The sequence below is a fragment of the Dipodomys spectabilis genome, unplaced genomic scaffold (assembly GCF_019054845.1).
Source record: "Dipodomys spectabilis isolate Male_0828 unplaced genomic scaffold, ASM1905484v1 ptg000098l, whole genome shotgun sequence".
In the NCBI taxonomy this organism is placed as follows: domain Eukaryota; kingdom Metazoa; phylum Chordata; class Mammalia; order Rodentia; family Heteromyidae; genus Dipodomys; species Dipodomys spectabilis.
In genome coordinates, this window is record NW_024870775.1 from 22,949,034 (window position 1) to 22,972,574 (window position 23,541).

The window sequence follows — 23,541 nt, forward strand, 5'->3', positions numbered from 1 at the left end:
TATAAATAAACAGATGATAGGAAGGTAGGTAAGTAGGTAAATCGAATAGATCTATTAAAATTTTACTGAAAGTTGACTATGATAATTTATCTGTGAAAAGAGGATGTTTGCAATATGTATTCAAATATTCATTTTATACCATGCTCTAAATTTTAAGTAGACAATAAGTACGTGCAACAAGTTACAACAGTAGTCATGTTTTCTATATTAAACTTTTTAGTAACTACACTGCATCAACATGAATATTAAATACATAAATGAAAATTAACTTTGTCAAAAATTTAACAAAGAATTATTTGATTTTTAGAAACAAACTCAAAACACAAAATTCTTTCACTCTCATTAAGACTCTTAATTTAGGTACCATGACCAATTTTTCATTGGTTCACTTTAATAGTAAAGTTATTTCTCAGTGTTTTTATGAATGTTTGTATTGAAGATCTAAGAGCACCCAAATACAGAATATTTTATATATTGAGAAATTAAATATGTATATATGAGAATTCTTAAATTGATTTTATTAGTGTTACCATAAAATAAAAGAGATGGAGAGTGCTAAAGCTGGTTTTCACCTTTAAAAGGAGAGAAAGGAGGTGAATTATATCCAAGTGTATGTATGTTAGTGTGTAAATATGTATGTGTTTGGTCTTTGATGCAAAGCACTATGATTTCTCCATGATTCAGTATAAGTACTTGAAAACATAAGAGGTAGACTATCTTTACCAAAAAGGAAAAAAAATGAAATTGGTTTCTTCATAGCTAGAATTGGAGGATTTTCTCCATGACTCAGAACAACTGTGACCAGCGGGCAGGCACTACTCATTGAGAACTTTTTCTTACTATTGTTTTCCTAGTATTACTAACAATACTTGTAGAGCTGCAAAACAATATTAAAACAAAATTTCACAAATATTGGATGTGAAAATCTAAATTATTTTCTGTGTGTTTCCTTATGAGCAAAATATTTTTCAGCATGTCAAAACATATAAGCTGTATGAAATATGGTTTACAAAAATACTTTAAAAAGTACAGTCAGGAACATCTAAATCCCATGAAAGGTTCCTGACTATGTACATCTTCAGTCATTAGAGATATTTATTTCAAAAGTAGAGGTATGTGAATGCTAAATCACTCAAAAATTCTAAGCTAATTAAATAGATATGTACTTTTCTCAAGAAGATATTAATATTAAAATACAATTTTTATGAAGGAAGTACATTTCTTTGTAACACACATCAACAGTATAGGCAGCAGTCCAAATACAGTTAATGCTATCTGATTCTTCTTTTCCAAGATCTATCTTGCAATATCTCTTTCCTGTAAATTAAAAACATGAAAAAATCTTGCTATCATGTTTGTTAACTTTAAAACGTAAAAAATTTACTATCATGTTTGCTATGACTAAACTGGGAAAGCCATTATCATCTGCTGGCTGAGGTTTTCCAGTATTCTATCCTTCATCACTGAGGTTTGGTGTGATGACAAACAACTCTATAAATAACTCAATCACTTACACTAGCAATTACTTCTTATTTATATTCTATAAGAGGTTTGAGATCCTTATTGGACTGCTGTCTCTGCTGAAATCTCCGGCTCCAGTTTGGCTTGTTGAGTATCCTGGGATATGTATTCCACATTATTTATGATAATATTAACAAAGAAAGAGTAGCTACTACTTGTAGCATGCTTGCTTTGTGTAGAATGGCTGTAGCTTGAGGGATGAATGGGAGCCAGAGGATTTCAAAGTAAACAAAAACTGGCACATTTAAATCCCTGGCTTCCATATGGCAAAAGTCACATCGCCATATGTTAAAACCATAGTCAAAGCAACACAAAGATACATATTTTATTTCCTAAAGGGATAATAAGAGCAGGTAGTGATCAAACACATGAGAATAAATAACATAATCTCTCTCTCCAGTACAGAAGCTCTATTGTACCCTTGTTATATGTGACAGTATTTTTACTCTCAATTTAGTATCTGCACGATCTTATTAAAAGAGAAGTTATATTGTTCTGCCTACAATTTTTCAATAATTTTTTACATAATTATAGCTAAAATCAAGGTCATTATATTATCCAACAAGAGTTTCTCTCCTACTCCTCTTCTAATTGTTCCCTTTGCAAAGTGTTCTTCATGTTAGTTTTATAAAATGCCAAATGTATTTCCTCAGAATCCATTACAATTTGCCATCTATTCTTCTGGCTATGTTTTTCATTTCCTTCCTCTCTTTGTTTAAATTTCCACACTCAAGGAGGCCTTGGTTTCCTACTTTATTTGAAATTTAAATCCTCTCCCCAAACTATCTTTAGCTCAATTTGTAACCTTTCTTCTTCCAAATCTTTGAAATACTTTTGGGTTTTATGACAAAAAAACACTTGTCTAGGTGAGGAGCACTCTCAGTAGTATTGCCTGGAGAGACTTCAAGGTGTGGCAGTAGTTTCCTAAGGCAAACTAAAATGCTTTTATCATGGAAGACTGAGTGATTGCTGGACAAAAGCAAAATCTGGGGGTGGCCAGAAAAATTACTTGAATGAAAACAAGTAGTTTCAACTGTTTTCATTCTGTATGACAATTCCTTTACATACATACATACATACATATATATATATAATTTTTTTTTGTCGGTCGTGGGGCTTGAACTCTGGGCCTGGGCGCTGTCCCTGAGCTCTTCAGCTCAAGGGTAGCGCTCTACCACTTGGGTCACAGCACCATTTCTGGTTTTCTAGTTGTTTATTGGAGATAAGAGTCTCAGGGACTTTCCTGCCCAGGCTGGCTTTGAACAGCGATCCTCAAGTCTCAGCCTCCTGAGTAGCTAGGATTACAGGCGTGAGCCATTGGCACCGGCTCTATGACAATTCTTTACCAATAAATATTTTCTGAAAATTAGAAAAACAACAAATCTAGATATTTTCAAGAATTGACTCTTGAACATTTTTTAATGGATGAGAGTGTATGGAAACCAGAGTTATGGCCTAAAATGCCCAAGTGGCTTAATTTATGTGATTCTGCTAGCCTGGAGAGAGAAGAAAAGGGAAGAGGAGAGAAGGCCAGTTCTTAAATAAGCACATAACTCTTCCTTCACTGGTTCATGTACCCAATAGATTTAGGCTTTCTCTATGAGAGGACCTCTCTTGCAATTTGGCCTTACTCTCCAGAGAGCTTTGAGGTGAAAAGAAGAGGGGAAACAAGCAGATTCTGTTGAAAGATTGGGAAAAATAAAAGTAGACAAGGAAGATTTGATGAAAACTACTTTACCTCATATGCAGAGAAAGAAATAAAATCAGTACTTGAATTTAGCGGGAAGTACTTTGGAAAAAGGAATGTGCTGGAATCTATGAAACTATATTAAATTCTATGAACTGGTTTGTGTGATTCTGTTAGTCAAAATTCATTGTATCAAATGCTAAACAATAATCACACTGGAGGCACACCTAGGTGAGTAATTACTGAACAGTGATATCCCAAGCACTGATGCTCCTGCTTAGTGCTGATGAACCTGTCCATTCTTCCCCTTATTCTTGCTTATATTTCCTTTGTTATTCCTTCCACTTAGGTAGTCACAACTTTTCACTTTTCACAGATGACATGTACCTATAGGATCGATATTTTCTTTGTACCCTCAGTTCAACTTTAATCATGAATAAAAAAGGACGTCTTTATTTGGCCTCACCTGTTATTTCCAGTTTATATCAGAGCACACTCAACAACTCAAAATTAATGAAGAGATGACAAAAAAAACACTATCAAGAAAAATCAACATATGATAACAAAAGGTACATACTTAAACTCACTGATCAAGGTTTCCCAGCAAGAAAAAAAGGAAACTCGGATTCATAAAGTTCATCCCTCAAAGCAAATGCTACAGTACAGACTTTCCCAGTGTGTAAATTAAAAGAACAGTGGCTCCTTAAAATTGAGGTTGGTGAGCATGAATATTGTACAGTTCAAATAAAGTGTTTAAGGCATGCTAAATGAAATTCAATGAGCAAATAAAAAATGAATAAATAAACGATGGAATGAGCACAAAATTAAATTTACCCTTTGTCTTATGCCTGGGAAACTGATAAAAATTCAGTAAAATAATTCAAGATGCATTGTTACTACCTCATATATTTTCCTGTCATCCATTATCACACAGATGCCTTATGAGTGTTGCTTTCATTGCATTAGACCTAAAAAATTATTAAAGGGGAAATCATATTCATTATGACATGTCTTAAAAGAAAAAACAATTATATTAATATTGTGCATAAGCAGTGTATCATCTTAAGAAGAGAACCATACACACACACACATACAGACACAAAAAAATAAACGTTTTTACTTCTGTAAATGAAAGGTAAAAAATGATTGCTATTTTACTGAATTATTCTCACTAATGAAAGTAAGAAAATAAATTAAAAATTCCATATAAATTCCATTAAAAATGAATCTTTACAAAAGTGACAGTTATGGTGCTTGGAGAGATGTAAGTGGTGTGTGTGTGTGTGTGTGTGTGTGTGAGAGAGAGAGAGAGAGAGAGAGAGAGAGAGAGAGAGAGAGAGAGAGCATTTTGTTTCTCTGTTCTATAAAGTACAACCTTCTGAATCAGAATCAAATATTCACTAAAAATCAAGATATGATGATAAAGTTTACATTTGTTCAAGGTCCCTCTAGAAAAAGGCTAGGGTTCTCACAACATTGTGGGTTAAAAAAGATTCACTTGAAATTAATTTCACATTCAGTAGTCTTGCTCAATAATGGTATTTTGTTAACACTGTCGGCTGAGGGCTGATAACTCATGGTAGCAGGGCTATGTTGTGAACTGAAATGTTGAAAGTACTAGTGCTTGAAGCTAATGCGTTCTCACAGCTGCACAGTGGGCACACAGCGGGGAGAAGTAAAAGCAATAATAAAAAATTGAACAGACCTTAAGTGCTATGATTATTACTGTAGGACAGTTTTTATCATCTCTTTTGAAAGCCTATTTCTTGAATTTCCTGTGTCTAAAAGTATTGATAGAAATATTAGCCTTATATTTCTTTCTCAGAGAAGGGAACTATGAAATATGTTATTTAAGAATATTTAGTAATATTTGAAAGAACTTGTCCACAGAGAGTAAACTATTTAATCTACAGATGAAATTGTCTAATGATGTTTAGAAAATGACTTCTAATAATCTAATGGATAAAATTCAATTGCTAAAATTCAATTCAGGAATAGTTTACAGTGTTTCTTTTGTTTAATCAAGATTCTGTGTACCAGGGAACTTTTTGGTGACCTATTCACTCATACATAAAATGCACCTTAGTCAAAGTCAATCTCTCCATCATTTTTTTTCTATTTGTCCCAATCTTAACCAGCTTCAATGTTCTATTTTGTTACATGCATACACAAAAGACTTCATTCATGTTCACAGTCATTGATCCTTAGCTGGTATTCATCACTCAACAAATCCTGTTTGACTTTCTGGTTATTCCATTTTTGGTGGGTATATTAGTTGCAGAAAAACTTTTTAACTTATTTGTATATTTACATATTATATTTTAATCAGTATAACCCTATGTACAGAGGAATACTTTTTTTTTTGTTTGCTTTGGCTGGTCCTAGGGCTTGAACTCAGAGCCTGGTTGTTGAAACCATAGATCCACTTCCATTTGGTGGCTAACAGGAGGCAAGAGTGTTCAGGATTTTCCCACCCAGACGGGCTTGAAAGGTCTGAGATCTTCAGATCTCAGGCTTCTGACCAGTTTAAGATTATAGCCATGAGCCACAGGCACCCAGTGTAAGAATAGTTTTGACATAACTTTTTTTTCCAGGGACTCTGTATCCATCCATCAGTTGTTTATCCTAAAAAAGTCAAAGGCAAAAAAGTATTTTGTAAGATACAGACACACTGAATTGCAGAGGAGTTTTTCATTGATGTTAGTAGATATTCAACAATCATTCTCTCAATCATTATGCAAGATAATGTTTGAAATTAGGGTAAATTTGTCTCTACATCCACCTATATAGAATATAAAATGTAGAGATAGATATCTTATAAGCATAGTGTACATATTACATTATCTGAATTTGCTCAAAATATACACTATATTGTAGGAAAATGCTTTTAAAGATGAGATCTTAAGGCATTGTTTGTACTACTTTACTACAGTACTAGAAATGAATAACCTACACCTATAGCTACAGTATTTTTCAGAGAGTTGTCCACACTGATGTGTCCTTTATCATTACCACTGTGTAGCCCTCATCTGTGCTCTTTTCCTCATGTACTGGCTTATGATCCATGAGCACATTCTATGTGCTATGATATTAAAATACATTAAGAACAAACTCACTTCTTGTCCTTCTGTTACGATGTTGAAGTACCCTTATATAATCTGTCAAACACAATGTCTCATTTGATTAGCTATATAGCTTTTTAATGGATGACTGCTTCCTGACATTGATGATGACTGTGATAGAAATTCCCCTGTTACACAATTTGAGCATGTCAGTCAGTTCTATTTAAAAAATAATCTAGTAGCCATTATCTAACGCAAATGAAAACTAAGCCTTTATAACAGATCTACAGGACATTCCGTGGTCTCTCCTATTTTCCATGATGTTTCTATTCTTTCTTTGCTCCAGGATCACATACCTGTTTCCTATTTAACTTGACTGTCCCATTCCTACCTTAGGACTTTGCAGTTGTTATTAATCTTGCCTGGAATAATCTGTGTTCTGATACCAGATTTTCTCCTTTCCTCTGCTGTTGTTGTTGTTATGATTTGTTTGTTAGCATTTTCTAGGTATAGCTGTCCTTGCTCACTCCTCAAAAATCTGTTCCTCTATTTGTCCTTATCATCTTCCTTACCATTTTTGCCTTGACATTTATTTATGTTGCTTAATATATATTTCCTAAGTTGGTTGTAAGCTCTTCAAAAACATTTCTACTCCACAGACTACCACTGCCATAATAATAACATTGAAATATGATTAGAATATTATTATTATTTTATTAAATTGCTTAATTGATTTTGGGATACAAAAGATAAATGTTCACAGTATTTACCATCTATTGGTTGACTGATTTTTCGGGGTTTTGTTAGGGAACCTAGGCTGAACGCAAGATTGGGACCCTCTTACTTCACTTTTATGAGTGCTGCCATTACAAGTGTGCCTAATAGTACACTATTTTCTTTTTTTGAAACAATGTCTATTGTGTCTAAAAGTTCTGAATTCCAGAAATCCTCCTTCCTCAGCCTTTCAAGTTCTAGGACTAAAGAAGCCTGCCACTCTATTCTGCATTTACTAAATATTTATCCTAAATATATGAAAACTATTTTACACATTTGAAAATTTTTGAGACAGAGAAAAACTAATGCCACTTCTTCAACCAATTTTGATAACAGAAAAAAAATACTGGAAATTAAAATTAATCTGTGTCTTTTCCAAAGTTGATTCAAGTTAGAATGTAAATGGATGATGGAATTATGTAAATATTCAAGCAATTATATTCCAAACATATCCTGCTAGCAAGATTCAAATACATTGTATAGATAAAACATTTAAAGAAAAATAATCACATAGGTATTATTTTTAAATAATTGTGAAATCTGCTACTGATACAAAACTAAACTCTAATTAAACTCTTCTAACTACTCAGGAGGCTGAGATCTGAGGACTGTAGTTCAAAGCTAGCCCAAGCAGGAAAGTCCATGAGACTCCTGTCTAAAACTAACCACTAAAAAGTTAGAAGTGAAGCTATGGCTCAACTGTTAAGAGTACTAGCCTTGAGGGAAAAAAAACAGCTAAGGGACAGTGTCCCAACCATTAGTTCAAGCACTAGGATCAGAGGAACAACAAAAACAGAAGAAAGGATAAGATCAATGAAGGAAGGGAAGGGACAGGAAGGGAAAGGAAGGGAAATCAAGGGAAGAAAAGGGAAGAAAAAATCAAAGGGCATAGGGCATAGGGTTTCACAAGTCAATTATGAATTAGAAATATTACAATAAGAGTATAAAATTTACAGAGTAAGTGTACAATATGCTGGGAAATACTATAATTGAAATATGATCATCTCATTATACTTAACACTGGTGAGACCTTTATTAGAATAATATCTTCAATTCAGAGCTCAGAAGCTAGTTATGGATGTGGTCAAATTGAAGTGTGCTAAGTTGATAGCCACAGAGATAATTAAAGTACTGAGAAATCTGGCCTCTTAGGATACGTTACAGTAGCTTAGATTATTGAGGGTGAATTAAAGGTGGCTGAGGGGAGATCAGGTGATAGTTGCCAAGTATAAAAATAGTTCTATTTTAAAGGAAAGGAGCCAGCTGCTGGATTCTCCAGAGGGTTTAAGAAGGGGGTCAATAATATATCTCTGCAGCATACCAAAATTAGGTTAACTGTAATGAAAGTTTTCTTTATATAGAAGAACTATTAAATGAAAAAGATGTTTCTGAGTCTTTCCATGGGGTAGTCCAAAACTTTCGGAGGCTCCCCAATGTGCACAATTGATTAAATCTGCCCCTTCATGGGGGTGCAAGTATCGCAGCAGTGCTAATTCTCTTCTGTCGCTGCGTGTCAGTTCTCATTAATCATTTCTTTTTTTTCTTGAAAAGTACCATTTCACTATAATTTAATAATAATCTCATTCTAGCGTAGGATCTTGGTCATTTTTTTCATGAATCAAATTTAATAACGTTAAATAAGGATAAAGAAAATGTTGAGCCTCTCACATTCACTAATAGGTGAAAGACATTTGTTAATATCTACATTCTGCCATGAAATATCTTCCTAAGTTTTTTCACCTCTTCTTCTGACCCATAATTATTGCTCAATTGCATTCCATATTCTCTTGCAAAAATTAATTCCCTCCAGTATAGCTCTGGTCATGATACATTTTGCTAAAAATAAATCAAGTACACATTAGCAATTTGTACTTCTCCCTGATAAATAGAATAAGGGTTCTATTTATCTTTGGCACTTCAACCTTATTGTGATATGTTACTTAATGTCTGGCACCACTGTCCTTTTGCCAAACTGTATTTTAGATTGTACTGATTTGTTTTTGGTTTATGAAATACTGTAGCCAACATTTTGAACAATCATGACTTAATCTGTTGCATGAGTGCTAAATTTTTGTCTTTTCATTCAACTAATATAACAATAAATTCTACTTTAAGCTGTTCATGCTGCTGTAGCAAAACAAGTGACACTACTTTAAAAGACTAGAAATTTATTTTTCATAGTTATTGAGACTGGCAAATCCATGTTGCAGCCTCCATCTGACAAAGGCCTTCGTGCTTTATTTTTATGTAGTAGATGGCAGAGGACAGGGTACTCATATACTGTTGAAAGTCTTTATAAATAGGCTATCATGCACATGAATATGGAGGTGGCTCTCACAAACTACTTCCTAAAGAACTACACCGTACTACAGTGGCAATGGTAGACTTTCAGAGAAGACACATTCAACCAGATTTGGTGATGTGTGAATGGCAATGCCTTCCAAGGACAAGTTGTCTAGGGTTCATGTGATTCCCATTTTTGGATGGCTTGGTGATTAAACTTGTTCTTCAGGATGAGTAAATTTTCTGCACGACCAGAAAATATGAAAAAAAATAAATTTCTGGATATGCCTGAGTGGTATCTATTCTTTTGAGGCTTCAAGATTCTTGAACTGACAATTCACTATCTCTAGCTCTGCATGCTGCAGATGGCCATTGTGGGGCAGTAATTCAGCATCCAATGATGTGAACAATCCCGTAAATCTGTGCTCCTAATTACACATGCCCATACACATGCACTCACACACACACACACACACACACACACACACACTCTCTCTCTCTCTCTGTGTCTCTTTCTCTCCCAATCTCTCTCTCTTTCTCTCTCTCTCTCTCATTGTTTTGTTTCTCTAAAGCAATGAAGTTCTTAAATCCTACAAACTGAAATTTTCTTTCTTGTATTTTTTTTTTTTGTGGTACTTGATTTTAAACTCAGATGGCTAAACTTATTAGTGGTGTTCTAATTCTTGGAACATACTCTTTGCCTTTTTTACTCTGCTTACTTTTGAGATAGGGTCTCAAATTATTAAGGGCCAACATTGATTATAATTATCATAGTTTTCAGCTTCCCACCATAGCTGCGAGAGCAGATGTGCACAGCCATTCCTGATTTTGTTGGTGAGAGGAGATCATGACCAAATTTTCCCCCAGGAACTACCATCCTCCCAATTTCAGTTTTCCATGAGGTAGGATGATAGGCACACCCAAACACTGTTATTGTTGGAATCCAATTTTGAAACGTTTTGCCTATGCTAGACCTAAACTACAATTCTCTGAATATCCACCTTCTAAGTAGCTTGTAGTAGTAACTGTAGCAAGTCTGATTAATAGTAATTATGTTCTGTGAACAGGCATTAACATAAATTTCCTTTTTCTATGATCTATTGTGTAATTTCTCATAAATTCATATGTGTACATATTGTGTGTATATTTATTTGTATATATATTATATGTGTGTATATATGTCCATATATATTGTTCTACATATGTATAAATAGTTGATAGACACACACGTTATTGTTCCAAATGAAATAATATTTTTGTTTTTGTGTCAGTCCTGGAGCTTGAGCTCAGGGCCTGGGTGCTGTTCCTGAACTTATTGATCAAGGCTAGAGCTCTATCACTTGAGCCACATCTATATTTTTATCATTTTTGGTGGTTAATTATAGATAAGAATCTCACGGGCTTTCCTCTCCAGAAGGGCTTTGAACTACAGCCCTCAGACCTTAGACACTTGTGTGGCTAGGATTACATGTCTGAGCCAGCAGTGCCAGGCTATAAACAAATATTTTTAACTGACTGGTATTCGTTGTCTACAGAGTTATGATTACATGCATTGCATTCATCATTATGGTAATAATATGTTTCAATTTACCTCTTTTAAAACTTTAAACACTTTGTTTTAACATATTAATAGCTATCTCCATTTGTCTGTATGGGCTAAATGTCATTTTTCATTTATATGTCCTGCATATCCTTTCCAAACTATGATTATTATTTCAATATGTCCACAGATACCACAATTTAATCATCACACATCATTAATTTTAATTAATTAATTAATTTGTCAGTCATTGGGCTTGAACTCTGGGCCTGGGCACTGTCCCTCAGCTCCTCAGTTCAAGATGAGCACACTACCACTTGCACCACAGCACCACTTCCAGTTTTCTTTTTTTTTTTTTTAATTTTTTAATTTTTTAATTCATTTTTTATTTTGAAAATACTGTACAGAGGAGTTACAATTACATGGGCAAGATAATGAGTACATTTCTTATCAAGCATTGTAGCTTCCTCCTTTGTTTCCCCTTCCCATCCCTTCCCATCCCCCCTCCCCCGGGCCCCCCCAATCCTCTCCCCCCCAAAGATGTAAAGTTCGTTTTCGACATGACGACTTGTACTTCTCATTGTTGCAACAGGTCCACCTGTATCCTTATTTAAACGACTTGTTTTTCCCCTTCCCCTTCACAAATTATACAGCCATCAAATACAGTGAACGCAGGGGTTAAACTGTGGGGGAGGGACATACAAAGCAACAAAGAAATAATCTTATAAATGTGTTAGAAACAATCACATGAAAGACAAAAAACATTTGAATACATATCTTAGGGTTCATTTCCCTAACATCACCTTATCTGACCTTTTCTGCTTGACTCAGACATATACTAGTTATTGCAAATAAGGGAAACCATGGGACCTATGTTTCTTTGGGCTTGGCTTACTTCACTCAATTTAATTTTTTCCAAGTTTCCATTTCCTAACAAATGGGGCAATGTCACTTGCAGTTTTCTAATGGTTTATTGGAGATAAGAGTCTCAGAGACTTTTCTGCACAGGTTGGGTTTGAACCGTGATCCTTAGATCTCACCCTTCTGAGTTTCTAGGATTACAGGTATGAGCCACCAGTGCCCAGTTTCATTTACTTCTTTCTTAAGCATCCCTTAAGCCTCTTTTGCTTTCTCTTATGTGGAGTCTCTCCTTGTGACATAGTAGTTATCTCCATGAAAATTCTCAATTCTTCCTATCAACTCAGTAATAAATTTGATTTTCTTCATTTACTTTTGTTTCTTCCATATATTTGATCTGTGGCTTTCATTTTAATAGACAATGTCCTTTAACTTATGGGAAGTAATGAGAAAAATTCAATATCTTGAGTACTGTATATCTATAAATAAAATAATGATACCCCACACTATTGACAACTTCCTGGATACCAGATACTGTTCTATGAATTTTATATTCATTTACTTTTCAGTCTTTAAAGCAATCTGCAAGATTATGAATCATTATTTTAAGGAGGGTATGAAATCAAGAAATAAACATTAAGGCATACATTATGTACAGAGTTGCTGCATCCTCTGCTTCTACACACCTCTGCAATCAAGTATAAAATTCATGTTTTAACCCAACTATTCAGTTACTCATTGCACTATTCATACTCATCACATGCCAAACATTATATTTTATATCCAATCCGCATTTCCAATGTCTGGTGTATATCTGAATCTTTTACTGTTATCCTTGCTGAAATCCCTGTGTCTCAATATTAGATACCTTCTAGGGGGTCACATAATTCTGTTCTTTGTCTTAAAACATTTCTATTCTGACAGGTTTCATAGACTTTAACTTCTAACACATTTATTAAAACTTTATTTTTTTCTTCATGTTTTAAATTTCAATACTTTTTTCAGCTATTTTCCTGATGCATGATCACATTCTGTTTTCTATTTTTATACATGCTAGCATCTACACTTCCCTGTATCTCTATCAGGCTCTGCTGTTTCTTGAATGATCCTAAACTGTTTATACATCTTTTATTTTTTTCCTAAAGAGGATTATTCACTTTCTGGAGAGTCTAAGCAAAGCAATGAATGCTGTCCCATGTCAATGGCGAAGTGTCTTTATCATTATCTGTGCAGACATATGGTCTCCTACCTTTCGACCCTTATCACCACCCTCTTATGTCCGAGGTCCATCTACATAACATTGTCTGACTTAATTTCTTTCATTTCTATATTTAACCATTAATACAAAGAAGATAGCAATTTTTTACAGACAATCCTCCATTTCATGAATACATACTTCCCTTTAAAAAAAAAAGACCTCTAGTGCATTCAGTTCCCTGCTCAAAGTAGTGTTGGGTTCTGGGCACCACTGCACTGGAATGAACTCTCTTCTACTTCTGGTTGGGTTCCACCTGCTTATTTGCTTCAACTTTCCACTGTAATCACTACTGCTCCTTATCTGTTTTTTATGTCCTTTGCATCTAACCTATGTCTTTAGGCATTTTATTGCAATTTTAGGAGCAAGCAGAAACAACAAAAGTTGATGTTCATTCATATCATAAAATTTAACCTCTGAGCTATAACTGCAAATGATAATAACCTCATGAAGAAAGGAGCCATATTGACCAAGTGGATCTCTATTTTTCTTGTGGAATTCAAAGATCTCCTAGTACGGTGATACCACTGGATATATTGACTTATTCCCCCTAAACATTTTTCCTGTCAGTGTAAAATGTAAAAATCTTCTCTCTTTTTATACCATGTACAGAAAACATTTTCTAGCCAAACAAAAATTAAAGTCAGAAGGAAATAAGAAAAAAAGGATCTCATTCATGTGGGGATAAAATATAAGAAACAATATTCATTTAAAAATGATTTTACTCCTAGATAATGCTTTTTACTCTACAGAGATGCTTTGATTTAAGAACATCCTCATCCAAAACATATATGTATGAATTTCTTGTGTTGGTCTTTACCTTACATTCTTTAAATATATTTCCTGTTCTTATAAACATTTGTTCTTCTTTTTCTTTTTATGTAATTATAGTATGTCTGCTTTTCCTTTACCATAATATATGTTTAATTATTTCCAGAATTTTCATGTAGGCTTTTACTAGCTGAATGTTTGTATCTTGTTTAAACTCCTAAAACTAGAGACAGTTCTTTCTTCTCTTATATACCATGTGTCATGTGTAATGTATATTTCACATGACACAAGCAGAGCATAAACTTTACCAATGAAATAATTTTTTCACACTCAACAGTACTGTGTTGAAATGTTCGACAGTGGGAAATGCAGAAAAATGTTAAGACTGACAATGCTTTTCCTCATTTCTAACTTCAATGGAAGGTGGTTATTATGGCATTGTCTGTGACTTTTCCTTTGCTATGCAATAGAACACATCATTTTAAGTCCTGACAAATATTGTTCCTTATGCAAATTGAAAATAGGATCAGGAATGATGATGAAAACATGCATATTAATTACAAAAGGGCAACAACTCAAAAGCAGAAGGAATAAATTAAAATGTGTGAACAAGTAGAGAAAATATAATTGTCAAACTTGCAGTATCAACAGAATATAGAAAAAGAGTCAAGATATCTTAGGGCTGGAGAATGAATTGTTAATGGGAAACTTACATGAGCATATGATTTATTAGGGAAATAATCAAGCTATGCAGGAAAAGATGATTGTGACAATTTTCAAAAAAAAACCATTTGTCTATTAAAATACATCTTAAAATGTATTTCATTATACAAAACATCATTGTATTTTTTAGTTTGATAACAGTATTATCAAATATTAACAAATTTAAAAAATATTTTTCTACAAATAAAGTTTAGAATTCCAACATTTTTGTATTACCTGTAACATTATTTAATTTTTATGAATAATGGATTTATTGCTATATCTAAACCTTGAAGGAAAATGGTCCCCATATTTTGACTTCTTGAAAAATTATATAGACAGGCTCTAACTTATGAGATAAAAAGGATTGCTGTTATTACTGATTAGAAGCATGCACTCTGAAATCATGAAGGTGCACAGTACTCAACAAGCTACCCAAGCTTATAGAAAAAACCAATAAAATGCTAGAATCATCACATTTTGAAGAATTTTTTTAACTTATTAAAGGTAAGAAAATTTCCCTCTTCCTGCCTGCTATGTGACATCATCCATCCTCCAAGCAAATCTCCCTCAAAAGAAATCTAGGAAAATAACAAGACAATTGTGATGGGCATTCAGAAATTTTAATTTGCTAATTACAGCTTCCTTTTTCCATGTGATTTAATGTAAACATCTACTTTTAAAATTTCTTCTAACTTTACTCTTTCATTAGGAAATTCTTGGATCTCACAAAGCAATCTACACTTAAAGATAGTAGCTTTGCCTTTTTTTTCCATTTCTGTACTTCCATTCTCAATTTAAATCTATCATATAATTATAGAGTGATTGAAATAATGACTCAATGAGCAACAAATGTTATAAGTAATCCTTAGCCAAACAGATACTCCAGCTAAAACATAGATATTATTGTTCTTGCTGTTGTTATTATTATTATTATTATTTGACAGTCCTGGGGCTTGAACTCTGCACCTGGGTGTTGTTCCTGAGCTCCTCTTGCTCAAGGCTAACACTCAACCATTTGAACCACAACACCATTTCCAGGTTTTCTGTAATTAATTGAAGATAGGAATCTCACAGACTTCTCTACCAGGCTAAGACCTTAGCCTCCTGAGTAGCTAGGATTATAGGCTGTGAGCTACTGGCACCTGGCTATAGGTATTATTTTATATTACTAACCACTGATTAATATGTACAAATTGTGCCTAGTCTCTCCCTTCTTAGTTTCATAATATATTTAAATTTTAAACACTCATGAATTTCAAATACAATCCGATATTTCAAGAAATTAACATTAATATTTACTTGATTGAATTAATATTTAGTTGGTATTTTCCCAATTAGTACATCTATATAAACTTGTATACAGCCAAGATATTTACTTACATGTGTACTTACTTACAAAGGTAAAGCCAAAGTTTAATGAAGATAACCACCAGGAAATGTGAGGTGGAGGGATGAAGAGTAAGTGAGTGAATAGGAGAAAGGGAAGTGATGCAGTCAAGGATTCAAAGTGTACCCTACAAAATGAATAACAGTGAGGAAACTGTGGGCTGGGAGAGATAGGTGTGGGCTGTTGAAAGAGGTGACATTGATCAAGAGGCATTGAACTCATACATTGCTTTGTTAAATGGCAACTCCTTTGTACAAGTACTTAAATATAATCATAAAATATTTTCTCCCAAAAGCTAGCCAGGGATTTTAGAAATGGTTTATTTGGGAATCAAACTTGTACTACTGAAGAAAGGAAGAAAGGACTCAGAACAAGAAAGTGACGTGTTCTAGAAATGTATATGCCATTAATGTACTTACTGCAGTTACCACCTAAGGCATCTCTAAGATATGGTACCGTTTAGAGGGCTCAAGGTTATCCCACAAACATTTCCCAAAAGTCGTAAATAAATGTCGGGCACCAAAGGCTCACGCCTGTAATCCTAGCTACTCAGGAGGCTGAGTTCTGAGCATGGCGGTTCAAAGCCAGCTCGGGCAGGAAAAATCCGTGAGACTCTTTTTTTTTTTTTAATTTCCATTTTATAAAATCATTTTATTTATTTTTTTTAATTTTATTTTATTTGAGAACATACTGTACAGAGGGGTTACAATTACATGGGCAGGATAATGCATACATTTCTTACCAAGCATTGCAGCCTCCTCCTTTGTTTACCCTTCACCTCCCTTCCCAGCCTCCCCCCTCACCCCCACCCAATCCTTCCCCCCCCTCACACCGACATTGTAAAGCTCGTTTTTGACATGACATTTTGTACTTCTCACTGTTGCAACAGGTCCACCTGAATCCTTAAACGACTTGTTTTTCCCCATCTCCTCCACAAGTTATACTGACATCAAATATAGTGAAAGCGGGGGTTACACCGTGGGGGAGGGACATACAAAGCAACAAAGAAATAATCTTATAAATGCGTTAGAAACACATGCATGAAAGAAAAAAAACATTAAAATACATATTTAAGGGTTCATTTTCCTAACATCACATTATCTAACCTTTTCCGCTTGACTCATACATATACTAGATACCAGAAAACCGGAAGTGGTGCTGTGGCTGAAGCGGTAGAGCACTAGCCTTTAGCTGAATGAGAAATTGTAAATAAACATTTTTATCCAAATAAAATGGAATCTCCAGTGTTGGCATCATGCTAATCTCTAATAGCCAGAGGTCAGGATAATAAAATTCCATGTTAGGACTTGCATCTTATGCTACTTATCATCTTACTTTACATGATACAGTTGAACCTTATCCTCTCCCTCAGTACCCAGGAAAACCCTCTCAGGATCTTTACTCTAGAAATCCTTGCCATAGGAAAGTAAAACAGACATTAATCACAAGTTTCACATTGCAATGTAAAAGTTAGCAATTTGTAAATATCCCTCCATCCTCCTAATTAAACTTTACTATTAGAATTTATCTGTTTTGTCTAAATGACTTTTATATCATCATTATTTCAATTCAGAAGAAAAGAAAGTTGACATGAAAAATTCAATCTTAGAAATTGGAGTATGTAAATATATATCTAATTTATACATATATATATTATTACAGAGCACATCTACATCCTTGTTATCTAATCTCTTGATGTTACTGATCCAAATATAAAGTTAGATGGATTTCAGATTCTTTGTCATAACAGCAAATCTCAGATTTTTCATTCATACCTAAAAATCAAGGTCACAGCTTTGGAGTGGAAAATTTTTACTGTCCCAAATAATTACTTCATAGACTACCTGGAAACTGGAGGTTCAAGACATGTCGATATATCAGGAAAAATCAAGAACTTCTAAATTAGAATTCTCAGAGTTACAGGAATTATTCAGTCTTAAATCCATACTATTAGTTGGTTAACTGCAAGTGTTATCATCCCTAAAGCTTAAAAATGCCAAGCAGATGGCATACATGTATCAATTAGTTACATTTCTGGGTATATTGGTGCACAGCAATTGGCAAAATGCAAAGGGCAAAGTGAACTTTGTGAACTAAGCAATGTCCATCTTGCTAGGATTTCCAATAAAGTAAATATATAGTGTATGTTGTGCACCCGCAGTTTACATAGGCTAAATAAAACTCTACATAACTAATTTTGAACATGTAGGGTAAACTATTCACTTCCTGCAACAAAACATTTGTGTTAATTTTACATTGAAGGCTTACTTTAAATGGAATGATTTGTAGCTACTTTGAGTCACTTTTCAATTTTCTATTTAGTCAGGCTGTCCCTTCACCACTGGAGACAACCTCTATTTTATTATACAATATATATTATATATTCTATTATATAACCTCTCTTCTATTATATAACATCAACTCTTTCTTCATTTGTTAGACTTTTTAAGGAATATTTGCACATTTGAAACAATTAAGCCTTGTGAAGTTATTTACATGAATTGCTTGTATTACAACATAAACTAGAAATAGGACTTAATGGTCTGGTAAGCAGAACAAGTATGTTAATAATGGATTTACAGAGCCTGTAGTTAAGTTTATATGAAACATTGCCTTCATGATACTGGACATTTATTTCAAAATAAAGCACTAATGTAAGTTTTGTATGTGTATTATTTGTGGATCTAATAAAACCCTAGCACCTATTTCCAATCAATTCAATCCTTGGAATTTACTTAAATTGCTGTGACAATTTCCTTAAATTGTGTTGTACAAGTATTAAGATAGTAAGTAGCTATTACTTAAAATACTGAGCACAACCCTTGACCCATAAAAGATGTCCAATAAATATTGCTTTAATACTCTTAATAGACCTGCCCAAAGACAGGTGAGGCAAAACCCAGAACAACACTGAAAAAAGGGAAGAATAATACTAATAGCTGACATCTCTACAAGGATCACAATGTTTTGAGAATTATGCATAGTTCATGAACTCATTTAATCCTTTAATCAATCCCATTCCATTTCCAGTTGCACATGTAAAAAATGTGCTTCTGAGAGCTGAAAATATTTGCTGGACATCACGTATGTAGGGATTGCAGGATTAGCATTAAAACACATGAAGCCTAACACTAATACCAAATTCTTAGTTAATGCCTTGTACCGTCTCTTGATAGTAAGGAACCTATTCTACCAGATAGGAATTACTTAAATGCATAGAGAAAGAATAGAAAAATATAGATGAGAATTTATAAAAGGAAGAGGACCGATTTACTTTTCTAAGCTGTTTCCAACTCACAGTTTATGGTAACAAAGAAAAAACAAGACCTTTTAAGCAAGCACTAAACTGTCTTGTATCATCAGTAATAGTTCCATATTATTAGTGAAGGAATAATTTATTTATGACTAAATAATTTGTATAAGACTCTGCAGGAAGGTTTCACGTTATTGTGTGTATTCTACCACTATCAGTCTACCATTTTTTATTTTATTTTGTATTGCCTGAAATTTGAAAATTCCTTGTTGTCCAATATTGATTTAGCTTTGTATACTATAGTACTTGACAATGAACATTGTTATTATGATGTATAATAGAGGAATAGTAGCATCTTTCATTTGTAAAATTCATTGCCATCTCGCTTGATAAAAAGCTTTTGTGCATATGTAATTTCCAATAGATATTCTGCCCTTATTCCAAAACTATATATTCTCTTCCAACAAATGAGACATGTTTGTGGATGAGTGCACACAAATACTTCCACACACATGATGCAAAAGAACACTAAAACACAACTTAAAAAGAAGGAAAAATATTATGGAATACTTTTATTTCTCTTTCTTATAAGTAACCTCATAATTAAGTCATTTCTATCATAATAATATATAAAACCATACAAATGTTCATTATTTAAATAATTAATTAATATTATGGTATCTTCTAACAAACACATTAAATAATATTCTCCTCAAAAATGGACTATTGGTTAAAAAAACAGTTAAGTAATTAGACTGTAGGCACTAAAATAATAATAATGATAACAGGGACTAAAAAGGGATACAGTTCAGGTAATCAGATGTATGTACTACTTCTTATCTTCTCAGTACCAGATTCAGGAGAGCAGCAATGAAATGCTTCACCAGGTCCAGTCTACAAATGCTTGGAGCCAAACATGCTCTTGCAACTCTGTAAGCAATTTTTAAAGTAGTTTCAGCCACATTAAAATGAGCAACAAAGGAAACATGGACTCTAGTCCCTTGAGAGCTATGTTTTCTAATGTTTCTATTAGAAATAAACTCTGCATTCAATTCCCAATAGCAGCATTATAATGAACATGATTTTATGGGGATAAATTACTGCTGTATTTCAGTTCCATTGTAGGTTAAAGAGGCTTTTGTGGGTAGCACTGCAGATATCATCATCTTATGTGCTTTTGCTATTATGGAAAAATGAATTCTGAGTCCAAGCTAATATGTTTTAATTATTAACATGAAAAACACACTCTAAAAACATCTTTTTTTAAAATCCTTGAAGGCTGAATATTTAACTGTCACCATCTTCTGAGGCAGAAATGATAGTTTAATCCCTTAAGATTTCTATATGAATATCATCAAAATTTATCTATTAAAGATAGCTTGCAAATATGCTGGTTTAACATTTATGAATTGGCATAAAAACCTATTATATATTAGAAATACTATATCAAAAGGCAGGTAAAACCCAATCCTAACTACTCAGGACACTAAGACCTGAGGATTCAAAGCCAACCCTGGCAGAAAAATTGCCTTGAGACTCTTATCTTTAAGATACTATTCAAGAAAGCCAGAAGTGATGCTGAGGTAGAGTTCTAGCTTTTGGTACAAAAAGGCCCATGGATAGCAACCAGACCCTAAGTTCAAGTCCTAGGACCAGGAAAAAAAATTAAAAAGAAAAAAAGCAGGTAAGCCATGAACCAATAGCTCACATCAGAAAACCTAGCCATTTGGGATGAAGACACCAAAAGATTATAGTTTAAAGCCAATCCATTCTGAAAAAGTAAAGGAGACTCCAGAGCCATGGAATATAATCATAATCAGAGAAATAACAATGATAATAATAATAATAGCAGTGTTTAATTAAACTTAACCTACCAGATATTCTAGCTAAACAACACAATGACTTATGAAATATTAGGGTAACAATTTGGGGTATTATGATGAAAACAGCCTCTTAAATAAAAGGCAAACATTTTCTGTTTTTCCAGAAGAATTTATGGTCACTTAATGGTAATTCTTCTCATAATGTGGGGAGTGTTCATGAAACATGCATTCTCTTTGTAAACTTCCTTGATCACAAATATTATTCTACACTATAAAAGTTTCTCCAGACTTTCTTTCCCTCCCTGCTCCCCATATTGGTTCAGTTTCTGTAGCCTGGGTCCTTCTGAGAATCTGTCCACTCATTTTAAGTTGTCTAGTTTGTTTAAAAAATGTGAACACATTGTTTTGAATTTTTTCTTTGTTTTTGTAGAAGTAATGATTGCCTACTTCATATTTCATGTTTTATTGACATTCTTGGGTTTAACTCTGTCATTGTACTCTTGTTTTGTGTAGGATATGTGTTTTCTTTGTTTCTCTGTTCTTTTTTTGTTGCTTTAAGTTTAGCATGGGCGGAATGTTTTCTGCTGTCACATTCTTAAGTCTCCACTGGTTTTCCCCAATAGGTTTGTGTTAATTTTAGAGGTTTTTCTGAAGTATGCAAAATGTATATTATCAGAATTCCGGTGAGCTATAGAAATCTTATGCCTTTGTAATCCCCACTATCCTTTTGGGTAATATATCTTACACATGTTGAATCTATATATGTCACAAACCTAATGACATTTGGCTATCATTGTTACATCGCAGAATTTTGAATAATTTAGTAAAGCTGAAGCAGGGGAAATAGGAAAAAATGTATTTCACATTTGATTAAACTACCCATTTTAGTTAAAATTAGTGATTCTTTTCATATATTCCTATGGATTCAAGTTAACCATCTGGTGTCATTTCCTTATTCTAATACAGCTCTCCTTCCACCCACAACCTTTGTGATGTTATATAATATAATTATATACACATTATTTTATGCAATTGCTTTTTAATCAGCTGAGAAGAAAGGAAAAGTAATATGCATTTATAATGTCTTTTCAAATGACTTACTAATTACTTTACGGGTGCTTTTTTATTGTTTTTATATGGATACAAATTTCCTGTATTATTACTTAGTTTGTTTTGAAAGGTTACTTTAATATATGTTGTAAAGCAGTTTACTAGAAATAAAGTCTTATTCTTCCTCTCATTCCTTTAGTTGAGAACAATTTCAGGATGTCTTTCGTATTTTTTTTTTTTGGGAACTTCACATTTTATCTGCTAATCTATCTGAGTCATAAGTAGGTGAATTTAGGTTATCCAGATGTGTGAAAACAATAATATAATTATAGGTAATATATAATTATATTATTTTATATATTGCATATAAATTATACAATTATAAGATGTATAATTAATTATAAGAGATGTTTTAGGTTGGTTTACATGTTCAGTTGAATAGTCCCATGATGGCTGTCTAGGGGAATCAGTTGCTATTAATTCAAGGAGCTGGAAGCCTGCAAATCACAAAGATTTTGAGCCAGGCACTATAATTCTAGCTATTTGGGAGGCTGAGATTGAGGATGGAGGTTCAAAGCCAGCCCATCCAGGAAAGTCAGTTACGTTTTTATCTCCAATAAACTGTTCAGAAAAAGCCAGAAGTGGTGCTGTGGCTGAAGTGGTAGAGCCTAGCTTTGAGCAAAAGAAACTCAGGAACAGAGCCCATGTACAGTGTTCAAGCCCCAGGGCTGACAAAAAATATGATTTTGAGTCTTTTTTTAATGTGAAAATACTGTACAGAGGGGTTACAATTACATGGGCAAGATAATGAGTACATTTCTTATCAAGCATTGTAGCCTCCTCCTTTGTTTCCCCTTCCCATCCCCCCCACCCAAACCAAAGTTGTAAAGTTCATTTTCGACATAACGACTTGTACGTCTCGTTGTTGCAATGGGTCCACCTGGACCCCAGAAAATCGTTTGTTCAAAGGCTGAATAATCTGAATCTTTTGACTATGGGTAATAGTACTGTATACATTACATCTGTTCAAGAAGAATCTAATTTATTTTTTAGTTTCCCTCTTCCAGTTTTCAGATCTATTTCTGTCCAGACAAATGCAATCATTATATTCAATGTACAATATATAAAAATGAAATTAAATAAGTTGAGGGTATTGATGAGTTTGGGAAAGATGAGAGAGACAATCTGAAGGGGTGACATTTTAGTCAACCAGTACTCATAAACTGAGTTGTTGAAATGTTTTTGTACAGTAATGTAAAATAAGATAAAATAAAATATGGTGAGACTGTAAACATGAATAGGCTAGGCATTGAGATAGATAATAATATACAGTGTATCTCAGATAAAAGAGATCCCTTGAAATTTCACTGTAACCCAAGTACTATGATCTGAACTAACAGCTGAATATAAAAGCAGAAATAATATCCGATTACTTATCTTGTAGGAGCACTCAATGTATAGAATAAGAAAACATTCACTTCTCCTATGACTCCATTTTCATCCTGAGAGATGGCAAAATTAAAGGCAAGACCCAACTGAATAGAAGCTATAGATCATTTCAAACCCATTGGC